Below are 14,637 nucleotides of genomic sequence, written 5' to 3' on the forward strand. Positions count from 1 at the left end.
CTTGTCTATTGTAAATAGCGCTGCTATGAACTTAGGAGTGCATCAATTCTTTTGAATTAGTGTTTAAGAATTCTTCAGGTTTATTTCCAGCAGTTGAGTTGCTGGGTCAAAGGGCAGTTCCATTTTTAGTTTTTTAAAGATTCAACACTGTTTTCCACAGCGGCTGCACCAGTCTGTATTCATACCAACAGTGCACTAGGGTTCCTTTTTTTCCCTCATCCTTGCCAGAACCTTGTTGTTTGTTGATTTATTAATGATGGCCATCTTGACAGGTAATAGGTGGTATCTCATTGTGGTATTAATTTGCATCTTTCTGATGGCTAGTGATGTTGAGCACTTTTTTTCATATGCATATGGACCATCTGTATGTTCTACTTGGAGAAATGCCTATTCAGGTCCTTTGCCCATTTTTAAATTGGATTGTTTGTCTTTCTGATGTTGAGTGGCATGAGTTCTTTATATATTTTGGAGATTAAAACCTTGTCTGATGTATCATTGGCAAATATGTTCTCCCTTAGAGTTGGTTCCCTTTTCATTTTGCTGATGGTTTCTTTAACCATCCAGAAGGTTTTAAATTTGATGTAGTCTCATTAGTTTATTTTTTCCTTTATTTTCCTTGCCATAGGAGGTATATCAACAAAAATCTCGCTATGTGAGAAATCTGAAACTTTATGGCCTATGTTTTCCACTAGGATTTTTATGGTATTCCAAATTATATTTAAGCCTTTTACCCATTTTGGGTTTATTTTGTTGTATGGTGTAAGTTGGTGGTCTAGTTTATTTTTTTTTCCATGTATCTGTCCAGCTATTCCAACACCATTTATTGATAAGACTGTCATTGTTCCATTGTATATTCATGCTCCCTATGTCAAATATTAATTGACCATAAAGACATGGGTTTATTTCTGGGCTCTCTCTTCTGTATTATTGATCTATGTGTCTGTTCTTATGTCAGTGTTAAACTGTTTTGATTATAGTGGCCTCGTAGTATTGTTTGACATCAGGTATTGTGATCCCTCCAACTTTGTTCTTTTTTCTCAAGATCGCTGAAGTTACTCAGTGTCTTTTGTGCTTCCATATAAATTTTTGGCATATTTTCTCTAGATCTATGAAATATGCCATTGGTATTTTAATAGGAATTGTGTTGAATCTATAGATTGCTTTGAGTAGTATGAATATTTTAATGATGCTAATTCTTCCAGTCCATACACATGGTATATGCTTCTATTTATTTGCATCTTTTAAAATTTCTTTCTTACTATTTTTATGGTTTTCCAGGTACAGGTCTTTTACATCCTTGGTTAAATTTATTCCTAGGTATTTTATTTAGTTATTTATTTGCTATAGTAAATAGGATTACCTCCCCTCATTTCTGTTACTGAGAGTTTATTTTTGGTGTACAAAATACCATCATGTATTCACTTTGTATCCCACTGCTTTGCCAAATTCACTTATTGAGTTGAATTTTTTTTGGTGGAGCGTGCAGGGTTTTTTAAGTACACTATCATATTGTCTATGTATAATGACATTTTTATGTTCTTCTTTCCAATTTGGTTGTTTTTTTTATTTTCACCTGATTGCTGAGGCTATGCCTTCCAGTACTATGTGGACCTTTTCTGTTTCTCATGTTAAAGGAAACAATTTTAGTTTTTGCCTGTTGAGTATGACATTGGCAGTAGGCCTTTCATATATGACCTTTATTATATTGAGGTTTACTCCCTCTAATCTCACTTTGCTTAGTGTTTTTATCATAAAAGGGTGCTGGATTCCAATGTCTCTTGTCTTGAGTTTCAAGATCAAAAATTTGAGTTCTCTGCATTCAGCTGTGTCAGATCTCCCCAAAGTCTCAGTGGACATGGTATATTTTTATTGGGTAAGGGTGGGGAGTGATAATCAGGTAAAAAAAGGGTATTTTTTAGAACAAATGACATATTAGTTTATTCATCAAAATAGTACCCTGTTGTTGTGATATGGACCCAATATTGAAGATGAGACATGTTATACATGATAAAAAATTTATCAAATTTATCAAATGTTTTTTTGCATCTGTTGTTTATCTTTTCAAAGAACCAGCTCTTGGATTCATTGATCCTTTGAATTGAGTTTTTAGTCTCTAGGTGATTTAATTCTGCTCTGATCTTGATTAATTTCTTAATTCTGCTTGCTCTGGGATTTATTTTATTGTTCCTTTAGTTCTTTTAGATGTAAAGTTAGGTTGTTTATTTGAGATTTTTCTATGTTTTTTATGTAGGTCTGTATTGCTATAAACTTCTCTCTCAGGACTGCTGTTGTGTCCCATAGGTTTTGGTTTGTTATGTGTTCCTTTTTATTTTGATTTCTTTCTTCATCATATCATTAACTCATTCATTATTTAATAACATGTTATTCAGTCTCTATAATATTTGAATGTTTCTGAGTTGCAGAGAAACTGAGGTTGGTTTCTAGTTTTAAGCTATTGTGATCTGAGAAGATGCTTGATATCATTTCAACTTTCTTGGATTTCTCAAGGCTTGTTTTGTGTCCTACCTTGTGGCCTACCTTTGAGAACGATCCATGCATGTTTGACAAGAACATGTATTTTGCTTCTTTGAGGTGAAATGTGTTGTAAATATCAATTAATCCCACTTGATCTTGAGTATCATTTAATGTGCAATTTTTTGTTGATTTTTTGTTTGGAAGATCTATCTATTGTTGACAGTGGGGTGTTAAAATCCCCTACAATGACTGTATTTCTGTCTATCTCTTTCTTAAAACTCTCCAATATTTACTTTACATACTTAAGGTGCTCCTATATTGGGTGCATATATGTTTATAAGACTTATATTCTCTTGTTGGGCTGCTCCTTTAGGTATTATGTAGTGACCATCTTTATCTCTTGTTATGGCCTTTTTCTGAAGTCTGTTTTGTCTGATATGTGTTGTTGCTCCAGCTTTTTTTATTCATGTCCATTTGCATGGAAAATTTTATTTCATCACTTAACTTACAGCCTGTGTAGATCTTTTGTTCTGAGGTAGGTCCTTTGCAGACAGCATATATGCGGGTTGGGTTTTCTCATCCATTCAGCTATTCTATGTCTCTTGATTAAAGCATTTAATCCATTTACACTTAAAGTAATTATTTATAGGTACTTATTAATTGCCATTTTTTGCTTTTGTACTTGTTCCTCTCTCTAATTCTTCTTTTTCTTTTTTAACTCAAATTACTTACTAGTACAAATCAGTGTTATTAAACCAAAAATAACAGATACAATTGGGCAATGCTGAGGGCAATGATCTACTATAGAATGAATACAAGGTGGAAAGGTCCTAACCGTCTACAGCAACGTCTTCTGTATGTGAGAACTGGGTCCAGCCCAGACAGAAGCCCTCTATAAAAACATGAGAAAATGGAGGAGTTTACATAACAGAGCACTGACATTGGGTCACTAGGTCTGGTTTCAACAATGATGGTTAAAAGAATAAACTAGATATCTAACAAGTCTGAATACAGCTCAGAGCTCTTTTGTTTATTAGCTAGTCCAATGCAGCCATCATGTGCCACATTCCTTGAAAAATGAATTCAGTTCTCATTGGGGCACCGCCCTTTTGTTGGCTAAGGGTTAGTTGTAAGTCTTCAACCTTCTGTAGTCTACAAGGTGATATCATATTCAGCATCCTAGTGTACCATTTTCAACCATGAAATGGCAAGTCAATTATGTACCTACATAAAATGCTTTTAGTACTCCACTGCTTTCCATTGGGATATAATCCCAATGAGAACTGATGCATACATTATATAACACACAGTAGTGAGCCAAACTCAGCCAGTGAAATGGATTATATGTTGGCATAACAAATATGAAATCATATTTACACATATACATATTATACCACACATGAAAGGAAAAAAAGCAAAAACACAGAGAAAAAGTAGCAAATTTTGGAAAATTATGTGAAGAATGTTACATCACATGAAACTACTTGTCATTTTGGAGCAATAGTAATTTCCAGGTCTTTACATAACATTACCTGATTATACTACAATTATTAAAAAGCCAGAAAGTAATCACAAAGCAGAATTAAAGAAGAAAAGAAAGCCTGGACAAAGCTTGAGCATCTACCTTCAGACATGACTCCACATTTATGCAAAGGCTTCTGTGCCAAGTGCCATTACTTTCTTCACCAATTGCTCCAAGCAGTGATTACAGTATTCCCTCACTTATCACAGGTATTTCTTTCCAGACTGCCCTGCGATGTAGGAACCTCAGATTTATTCTACACTCTTAAACCTACATCACTTTAACAACATATGTATACAGTACTGCAAAATCCCATGATATAGCCAAAAATCTGCAACAAATAATTAAATATAATATTTTAAAAAATCCTGTGATACAGTAAGGCTGCGATAAGTGAACCACGATATAGTGAGGGACTACTGTATATGTATACTGTCATCTGACTGGCTTGGATAGTTAAAGCAGTTTAGGAAGGTAAAGAATGGTTTCACGCCCTTGTGTGCCTCTAAAATAAAACCGTGGCCTTGTTCATGGGCAGTTCATCACATGAGGGTGAGACCAGCCATTTTATGCAAAATGCAACCACTATAGGCCCAGTCTAAAGCTGCGCAATCCCTGGGGCACATACGACCTTAGCTAGGCAACCTGAGAGGCTGTCTAGAAATAAAGCCAGGTTGTCAGGGACTACTGAATGAGGGAAGGTTCCAAAATAAGCCTGCACGCAACCTGGAAAGAGGTCATTTCAATTTTGATTCCAAATTTTTTTAACTTTGGGGAGAGGCATGATAATTGCTTGGCCTGCAAGCAGAATCATGTTAACCAGTAATGTTGACAATGTAGAGTAAACCCTAAAAAGCCCCGAAAAGGCCCTGCCAACTCATTCAAATGTCACTTGCTAATGTTTTTTGAGGTACCTGACTGGGAGAGCTAAGAGGCACTTTTGAACCAAAAATAAGTGTTCCCAGACTTCACATTCTAAGATTGTCAAATTACTCTTGCAAGCTGGGTGAAGAACATCAAATAGCATATTCGTGAGTTAAAAAAAAAATCCTTAATTTGTCATTTCCACCTGTTGTCTTGATTACCATCCACATAAAGAAGCGTAAACTTGGCCCTGGCCTCTCAAGTACTCTTTCTGTTTGTCAATGGCAGTACTCAGTGTCTCCATGCATCACAGCATGGAGGACACAGACATGACAGGGCTGTGAAGAAGCAGCTCACAATGAGTTACTCAAAGTTCGAGGTCTTTAATCAGTTCATGATCTCTCTCCTGGCTCTTACATTGCAGGTTTTCAATAAATGTTTGCTGGCCCTGAATGTTCATGGCAAAGAAGGTATACAAGCCAGACCACACAGCATGATTAACTCTTTCTGAGGCCATTGTTTTACAATTTCTTAGCTCCCACGAAGCCTCTGATCTGAATATCTTTTAACAATCACCTCCCTGTATAAGCCCTAATAGGAAACCAACTGCTTCTTGATCCCAGGTTTTAATGAAAGTTAGAATAGTAACAGAATTCGAATTTGGAATGGAAATAGCTTTTCTTCTTCTTCATGCCTTTTCTCCCTTTACTGCCTTTGGATTCAGACATCTCTAATTAATTGAGCAAACAGGGAACCTGAAAAGGGAGATTTTTATCACAGCCTATTCTCAGTTAATTTGCATTCCAGTGTTGAACCCCTCTTAAGCCCTAATACTTACCTCCCCAAGCTTGGTATCTTTTAAAATGCCTTCTCCAACTTTGCTATCAGGGTCTAGAAGCTTAAGGTTCTGGTACTTTCCTTGGTTGACGTTCTGTATTTTTCTTAAAGCAGTCACTTTAGCATCTCTTGCAGTGTTGGTTTGGTGGAGATGTACTCTTTTAACATTTTTTGTTGTTATCTGGAAAGCTCTGTATTACTCCTTCTATTTTAAATGAGAGTCTTGCTGGATAGAGTAGTCTTGGTCATAGGTCCTTGATTTTTCATTACTTGGAATATTTTGTGCCAACTTCTTCTGCCTTATAGTATTTCTGTTGAGAAATATGCTGATAGCCTTATCAGAGTTCTCTTATATGTGATTGGCTGTTTCTTTCTTGCTGCTTCTAAGATTCTCTCGAAAGAAAAATACCATATGATATCACCTAATACAGGAAACTAAAGAACAACACAAACAAAGGAACTAAATAGAACAAAGAGCAGAATAGCAGTCAATAGTGGGGAGGGGAGAGGGAGAGAAGGGGGATAAGTAAGGGAAGGGTTTAATTAAAGAGCCTGTATGAAAGACTCATGGACATGGACAACGGGGAGGGATATGATTGTGGGAGAGGGGGTGGGTTGGGTGGGGGAGAGAAATTGGGGGAAAAGGGGACAACTGTAATTGAAAAACCAAAATAAAAAAATTTAAAAAAAAATAAATAAATAAAATAAGTAACAAAAGAAAAAAAAAAGATTCTCTCTTTGTCTTTCTATTTTGCCATTTTAACTGTGATGTGCCTTGGAGTAGGCCACTTTGGGCTCATCTTGATTGAGACCCTCTGTGCTTCCTGAACTTGCATGACTTTTCTTCACCAAGTTAAGAAAATTTTCTATCATTTCTTTTTCAAACAGGCTTTCTAGCCCTTGCTCTCTTTCTTCTTCTTCTGGTATCCCTATTATGTGAATATTATCATGTATCATGTTGCCTCAAAACTTCCTTAAACTAACCTCATTCTTTTTAAGTCCTTTTTTTTCCTGTTTTATTGTTCTGACTGGGTGTTTTCTTCCTACCTTGTCTTCCAACTCACTAATTTGATTTTCTATTTCATCTAGCCTGATTTTAATTCATTCTAGTGTATTCTTCATTTCAGATATTATAGTCTTTGTTTCCACATGGTTCTTATTCATAGTTTCTGTGTCCTTTTTTATGCTGATACAGTTTTCATTAAGTTCTTTGTAGGTTTCACTAAATTCCTTGAGCATCATTATAACCATTCCTTTGAATCCTATGTCTGATAAGTTGCTTGCCTCAATTTTATTTAGCTCTTTTTCTGGAGATTCCTCTTTTTCCTTTGTTTTGGGATTGCCTTTTGTCTCCTCATTTTATGTGTTTCTTTGTGTTTGTTTCTATGTATTATATTGATTTGCTTCGCCTCTCTGTCTTATATGGTAGGAATCCTGTGGGACCCAGTGTGCAGACTCCTTGATATCCTGATCTGGATGCTCTAAAGATATCGTTTGTGTGAGTTATGTGGACTCTCCTGCTGTATTTGGGTCCTAATTGTTATTGGCCCATTTGTTGGCAGGAACTCCACTTTGACTGGATGACTAAGGCTCAACCACACTTTGTCTTATACCCTGTTGTGTAGGTGCTGGCAGGACAAAGCAAAACAGCACAAAAACAACACCAAGACAAGCAAACTCCTCCCACCCCAACCACAATCACGATATCAATGACAAAAGAGTGAAGTATAATACAAGTGGAAAGAGGAATGGACTAGTAGAGATAGGGGAAAAGGAAAAAGAATATAAGAAAACTAGGTAAAGAAAAGTGATTATGAGAGGATAAACAGGAAAAGAACTAATATTAGTAATTTGAAAGAGGAAAATGGGGAGAAGAAACAAAGAAAGAAAAAGTAACACAAAAAGTGAAAGATGGAAACAATGGATTAATCAAAGGTTAGAGTATAATAAGAGATATGAAAGAAAAACAGAACACCAAAAATAGATGAAAAAGAAAAAATAAATAAAAATAATAAAAAGGCTATGAAAAATAAAAAAAAATAATGAGAATAATGAGAAAAGAAGCAAGTGGTTTTTGTCTCAGCAGAGTTTTGTGCTTGCCTGCTGGTTTCTCCTTTTGGATATGGCTCTAACATTTGAGTGCGCTGTAAGCCAATGTCAGGTGCTGTCCATGTCTAGCGCTCAGCAGCCTTTTTGAGCTACAAGCAATCCACAGTTTATGGCTGATTCCTCTGGGCTTGGCTGCTCCCAGGATGGGCCAAGGTGCTCTGCAAAGCCAACTTTTATCAGCTCTGAGTCTAGCAGTGTGTCAGCAAGCATTCCATGTCACCACAGGATCTGCCTCTTCCTGTCTTCTGGCAGAAACAGGAGACTGTGTATCCTGGATCTCTGATGACAGGTGCCGTTCAGACTTCAGGAAAGATGGTAGATGTGTTTCTCCTCTCCCAAACCACTAGTCTGAGTCTATCCAGAATTATTTCCCTGAACTTGGCAGTATGGAGACCTTAAGAGGCCTCCAGAATCCAACTTTTGTGTCTGCCGGGTGCTAGGAGGGTGTTTCTGTTTCTATGGCTCTCTCATGAAGAGGAAGTGTGCCAGTCTGTTTCCCAGGAAGCTTTATGGGTTGTCTACATACTACAGCCAGTCTCTGACACCCACTGAGTCTGTTTATGTTGTGGTCTCCTCAGTAGGGGTTAAGGTGCAGGGTGGGAGAAAAGAGAGAAAGAAAAACAGAACGAAACAAAACACAAAGAGTGAGCCAAACTGAAATAACAACAAAGTTGCAGGTGGAGGGAGCAAACAGGATCCCAGAAGGTGTGACAAGTGCAATTCTAGCGGGTGGGGGAACTGCATTTTACTCTGGGAGAGGATAGCTCTTCTCTAGAAAGATGGCTGTTGTGGACTCTAGGTATATCGTGGCCCCTAAAATCTCACAGCTGGTCCTTCTCATCTCTCCCCAGTGCTTCCCAATCCATGCCCCTCAGGCAACTCCAGTCCACTCTGCCCTCCCTTTGCAGGGCCCCACAGTGAGTGGCTGTGAGCACAAAAGCTATGCTTTGCCCCTTTAATGAGAAAAAAAAAGTTGGTATGTTTGTCTCCAGTAGTTTTCATCTCTTCCCAGCAGAGAAAGTTCCTGCGGTCTTTCACTGCTCGTTTTGCTATGTGATGGGCTGATCTTGCTTCTGGCTCTCTATGCTTGGGAGCCGGTCTGTTCTGGTTTCTCTCTTCCTAAAGGGAAGCTCCTATAGCAATGCAATCTTGGCCTACCTGCCATGTACACGGGCTGGCCCTGCCCCTCCTACCAGTCTAGGGGTGGTTTTTGGCCCACTTTGGTTAAAAGTCTGTTTTTTAGGTAGTTCAGTTTAAGTCGGGTTATTGTTTCCCTCTTTAATTTTATTTTCAGTTTAGGTCTGGTAGAAGGTGCTCAATCTATCCTCCTATTCCATACCATCTTGGAGCCACCCTTAAATCACTGAGTTTAAATGTTTTCTTTTTTTAATATATAATTTGAGGCAGCAAAATATTTCTTCATGAAGGGTTTTAGCTGCATGCTAGGAGAATCAATACACTGTAGTTTTACATTAGTGAATCTAAGATATATGCTATATTTCATTATGATATCTTGAGTCATTATGTATTTAGACATTATTGTTTTTTAAACAGTTTTGAATTTTTCTGTTATTGATTTTTAAAATAATTCTTTTATGGTCATAGAACATATTCTAAGTAATTTCATAATACTTATTAAGAAACTTATGATAGCATATAGTATTTTTCATAAATGTTCCATTTACATTTTTAAAAAGTGTTTTTGTAGTTGATTTGTATGGTTTTATGTAGGTTAATTTCATTTTTAATCATATTATATTTGATATCTTTGATGTTTTTTTGTATACTTGCTCTATTGGTTATGAAAATTGTATTTTAAAATCTCAATGATAGCCCTGGCTGGGTGACTCGCTTGGTTGGAGTCTCATCCCACACACCAAAAGATCAGGGCACATACCTAGGTTGCGGTTGCAACCCTAATTTGGGTGCATGTGGGAGGCAACCAAGGGAAATTACTCACTCATGTAGATGTAGCTTCTCTCTCTTTCTCTTTCTCTCCCTCCCTCTCCCTTCTTCTCTCTCTAAAATCAATTTTAAAAAATCCTCAGGTGAGGATTAAGAAAAAAAATCAATGATAATTGTGAGTTAGTGATTTCTTCCCCTAGTACTGCAACTTTTGCTTCATATATTTTGAGGCTAATATAATCATGGACAGTATGAATGATATATTTTTCTTTGTAGTGAATCCTATTTATCTCAAATAATGTTTCATACCTTAAATTATATTTATATTGAAATTAGTATATCTATCCTTTTTTAAAAAATGTGTTTTTAAGTTATGTCTTTTCATTCTTTTAATTTCAATGTTTATTTTTAATCTTATATTCAAAGTTATTTCTTGTCTTCATCATCCAGTTGCAAAATACTTGTTAATTGGATTATTTAGTTAATTAATAGTTAATATAATTATTGATTTATTTGTATTTAAATCTCTTATTATATTATCTTTAAAATTTTTTCCTGCTCTTTTACATTGTATATTTGGGTTTTGAAATATAATGCAATTACTTTCAGTAGTATATTGACAGAATTGTCTGCCAATCACCATAATCTAATTGCAGGACATTTCATTCCCTTCAGAGAAGCCAGTGTGCATTAGCAATCACTCCATATCCTTGCCCACTCAAAATTAGACAACCACTAGTCTATTTTTGTCTTTATTGACTATTTCAGATATTTTGTAAAATTGGAACAAACATGTAGTCTTTTGAGACTTCCTCATTTCACTTAGTATAATGATGTGTGTAGGTGTGGTTTACTTTGTATTGTTTAGTATACTTTAGATTTGTAGAACTTCAATAACTCTTTAAAATACTGTTTCAATGTCATTTCCTTTTCTTTACTCCTGGGACTCTAATTACACATATGTCAGACTTTTTTATTTTATCCATATTTTTTACATTCATTCTTTTCTGAATTGTCTATTTTTCCACTTCTAGCCTTTAGTCTAGATATTTTCTTTGTATTATTTATTTTTTTCATCTTCTGCGCCCTATATTCACTTAAATGGGGACTGTGGGAGAAGGGACAGATTGGGTAGAGGAGAGCAATGGGGAAAAATTGGGACAACTGTAATAGAACAAAAATAAAAATAAAATAAAATATTAATATTTCAAAAGTTTAGCTACAGATGTATTAATTTCATTTATTCAATATTATAAATAATTAAATATTCAATTTTAGTTTCATTTAAGCAAGTCCATGCTGATAATTCAAAATGATTGGAAATAGAAAAAGGTGTTCTCTAAAGTAGTGCTCTCTGGCATAGAGGATGGCTAGGCAGAGACCTGCTGAATATACTTTTAGAGTGTTATAAGAAGCTATAAACTGAGAAGAACAAATCTAAATAAGCCTTGAAGGATATTTAAAGATTAATTAATAAATTGGTTAGAATGCTCTTTTAAAGAGGAAAAATGTCCTATGGAAAGGTGTAGTAATGAAGAAGTACAAAGTTGTTGAGTAAAGAGAGTTAATAGTATTGTCTGAATAATGAGCACATTTCTATCAAAAACCCTTTAATAATTTATTGTAAATACATTTGTGTTTTTCTGGAACTTTCTATCAGACTATAAGGCATTTAAGAGTAATGATAATACATTTTATTGGTGTATCCTTTCTTGCGGGCAAAAAGAGTTTATCAGAAGTTTTGAGAAGGAAAGAAATAAGCTGATATCAGTATTTTGAAAATATAATTTTGAGAGTAACCAGGACAGGAAGTCATACCGACTGGAGGCAGGAAGTCCAGTTAGGAAGCTTTCTGTAATGAAATATTTTCTGTAGTGGAAACAGAGAGGAAGAATGAAAGACTCCTTGGAAAAAGAACTGACACAACTCAGTAAACTGTAGAAAACCAAGAAAAGAGGGAAATGGCTCCCAGTCTGTATGACTGGAAGAATATTGATTTTATTTGTAGAAACTGACAAGAAGCATACTGTACCATGTGATAGTTTTTATCACAGTGTTCTGTCCAATTTTTCCACCTTTATATCATGTATTACAACTTATAGTCAGGTTTTCACTCTCCTTTGCCTACTATCCACGCCCAGCATGGCACTTGTACAGACTTCTGTGTCTCTGATTGATAGCCCCGTACTTCCATAATATTTACAGTCTGTGACACGTCTTTGAGCAATTGCTATCTGATGGCATTTTGTTTCTTATCATGTTAAATGAATGGTTTAAATCTTTTCCAACTAGACTTTATGTTCCTGAATGCTAGAAACTTATTGTCTAAATTCCATCTTATTTAATTGTTGATATACTCTATGGGGCTAAAATACAATCTCTCAAGTGTTCTCAACTTGGGTAGCCTTTTCACTGAAATATAAAGGTCAAAGAATTGGATTTTTAAAGTATAATAAAAACTTCTCTGAAATTGATTTAAATAATGTAGAAATTGATTATCTTATATAAGAAAACATGTAGAAGTCGAGTAGGCCCCAGGACCAGCCTGATATAGATCTGTTCTGCCAGATGGCTTTCCCTTTACATGATTTCAGCAGTTGCTGATGTCACACTTCAATAGGCCAATGCCAAACTCCAAAAAAGGGGTGGTCTCTCAATTTATCTCTGCTTTTTTAGGGACATCTTTTCTGATCTGTCTTAATGTCTTATTGGACAGAATCACATACCCAATCCTAAATTAGTTGCTTCAGAGTGCAGTGGGATCACCATGACTGTCTTAGACATATCATGGGCTACTGTTTGTTGTTTTAAATGAGGTCCTTTTTCCCTTGTTCATGAAGAGAAAAGAGTGAATAGCTAAATAAATCTCAGTGATTTTAGAAAGCAGGAGGGAAAACACAGATTTGTGGTAGCTAACCAACAGGGTAAATTCTAGAAGTTCTATAATGTTAATTGCTCACAAGGAACAATTTTCTTTAAAGAATAGTATTAACTAATTTTGTTCCAAAAAATGAGGTTTGTTATTTCTGTATATTATGTGTAGTAAGATTTTATATTATAAAGTTAAGAAACAACATAAATAATTAAACCTTCCTTAAGAATATCACAGAGATCACAAAAGACCAATTCTAACTTATAGTAAGTATAGACACATGTTAGACTATCACATAGTATTCCAGAGTATTCTCTAAAAAATAGAATTTTGCACACATTATTCATGATGTTATTTGATGATAGTTATAGTAATGTTGTGGGGAGGCCTGAGAGATTCCAGGTCTTTACTGCCTGATTTTAAAATGATTTTTAAGATTGTTCATGTAGGGTGACACTTGTCACTTGGTAAAATGATAATAATTATACCAAAACACAAATTATGTTTTTGAAATTCTTTTAAGATATTTCATTTACTAATGACAACAAAGAAAAAGTGTTCCAAGTATTGCAGCAGCCATCATGTATCTATCATTTATCTATTATCTGTCATCTATCTATCATCTGTTATTATATCTACATATTAACCTTATAATCATAGCTATTACATGCAATAATTTTAGGATCTAAATTCAATATATGTCTTTCCACTTAATTTTTCTTTATTCTTCTCTGACATTAAGTTTTTTTTCCTAAATATTTTATTTATTTATTTTTAGGGGGGTGAGGAAGAGAGAGAGAAACATCGATGTGTGGTTGCCATTGCGCACCCCCAACTGGGCGCCTGGACTGCAACCCAGGCATGTGCCCTGACTGGGAATTGAATCAGCGACCCATTGGTTTGCAAGTCAGCACTCAATCCCCTTAGCCATACCAGCCAGGACTGACATTAAGTTTTATAGAGAAGATAAATATTCCTAAATTTTTGAATTTAAGCAGAGAGTCCTGGGAAACAGTCTGGTCAACAAAGAAAGGGAGATCAGTCATTCTTCACACAACCCTTTTATTCAGAACCCCGCCCTCTTACTTGGGACCTACTTATTAGTTCTCTTATCTTTAATAATACAAAAGGTCTCTGACTTATGATGGTTCACCTTAGGGTTTTTTTACTTCATCATAGTGCAAAAGCAATACAAATTTACTAGAAATTGTAACTGATATTTTGAATTTTGATCTCTTCTTGGGCTCAATATGCAGCAAGATAGTCTTGTGATCCTGGTCAGCAGCAGAGAGCCACTCCCAGTCAGCCATGCGAGCACAAGGGTAAACAATTGACACTCTACAGGACACTGTGCTACCAGCAGTTATTTGATATTGTATTTTGTGTTTTTGTATCCTATCTTGTGTACAAAACACTCATCTATGTATTCTACTTCTGATGAGAAGAAGAAAGCAATCACTCTTGCAATGAACTCAATATAATTGCTCAACTCTAGGCTAATATAAGTGTTCTGAACATGTTTAGGGTAGGGTAGGCTGAGCTATGATGTTAAGTAGGCTGGGTGTATTAAGTGAATTTCTGACTTATTTTCAAGTTAAGGTGGGTTTATTGGGATGTAACCCCATCATAAATTGAACAGCAACTGTAGTGAGTCTTAATCCTCATCTAGGTATTTTTATATTTTTAGGTAAGATAAGACCAATAAAAATTTATGGGGGGGAAATTTTAGATGTAAATCATGTGATTCATAAATATTCTTTGTTATATTAGAGTGAGGCACCAAGTGGGTTTCTTGCTCTATGGATGATCTAGAGAATGGTTCCTTAGTCTTCCTGATTTTTTAACTCAGCTCCAATTTTTATGATAGGAATGGTCTCAGGTACATGAGACATAACAAGCAATCCTTATGAGAAACTCTGCCAAGCTTTGAATTCACTTGCAGCATTTAAGCAGTATGGCTCAAATGGAATCTGTACCAGTAAATGATGTGAATTTTCATCCTACTTATGGATAAGCGCACGAGGACCTTCACTTTAGGCTGCTTTAATTTTTA

This window comes from Furipterus horrens, unplaced genomic scaffold, assembly GCF_987537825.1.
Source record: "Furipterus horrens unplaced genomic scaffold, mFurHor1.1.pri manual_scaffold_2, whole genome shotgun sequence".
NCBI lineage: Eukaryota > Metazoa > Chordata > Mammalia > Chiroptera > Furipteridae > Furipterus > Furipterus horrens.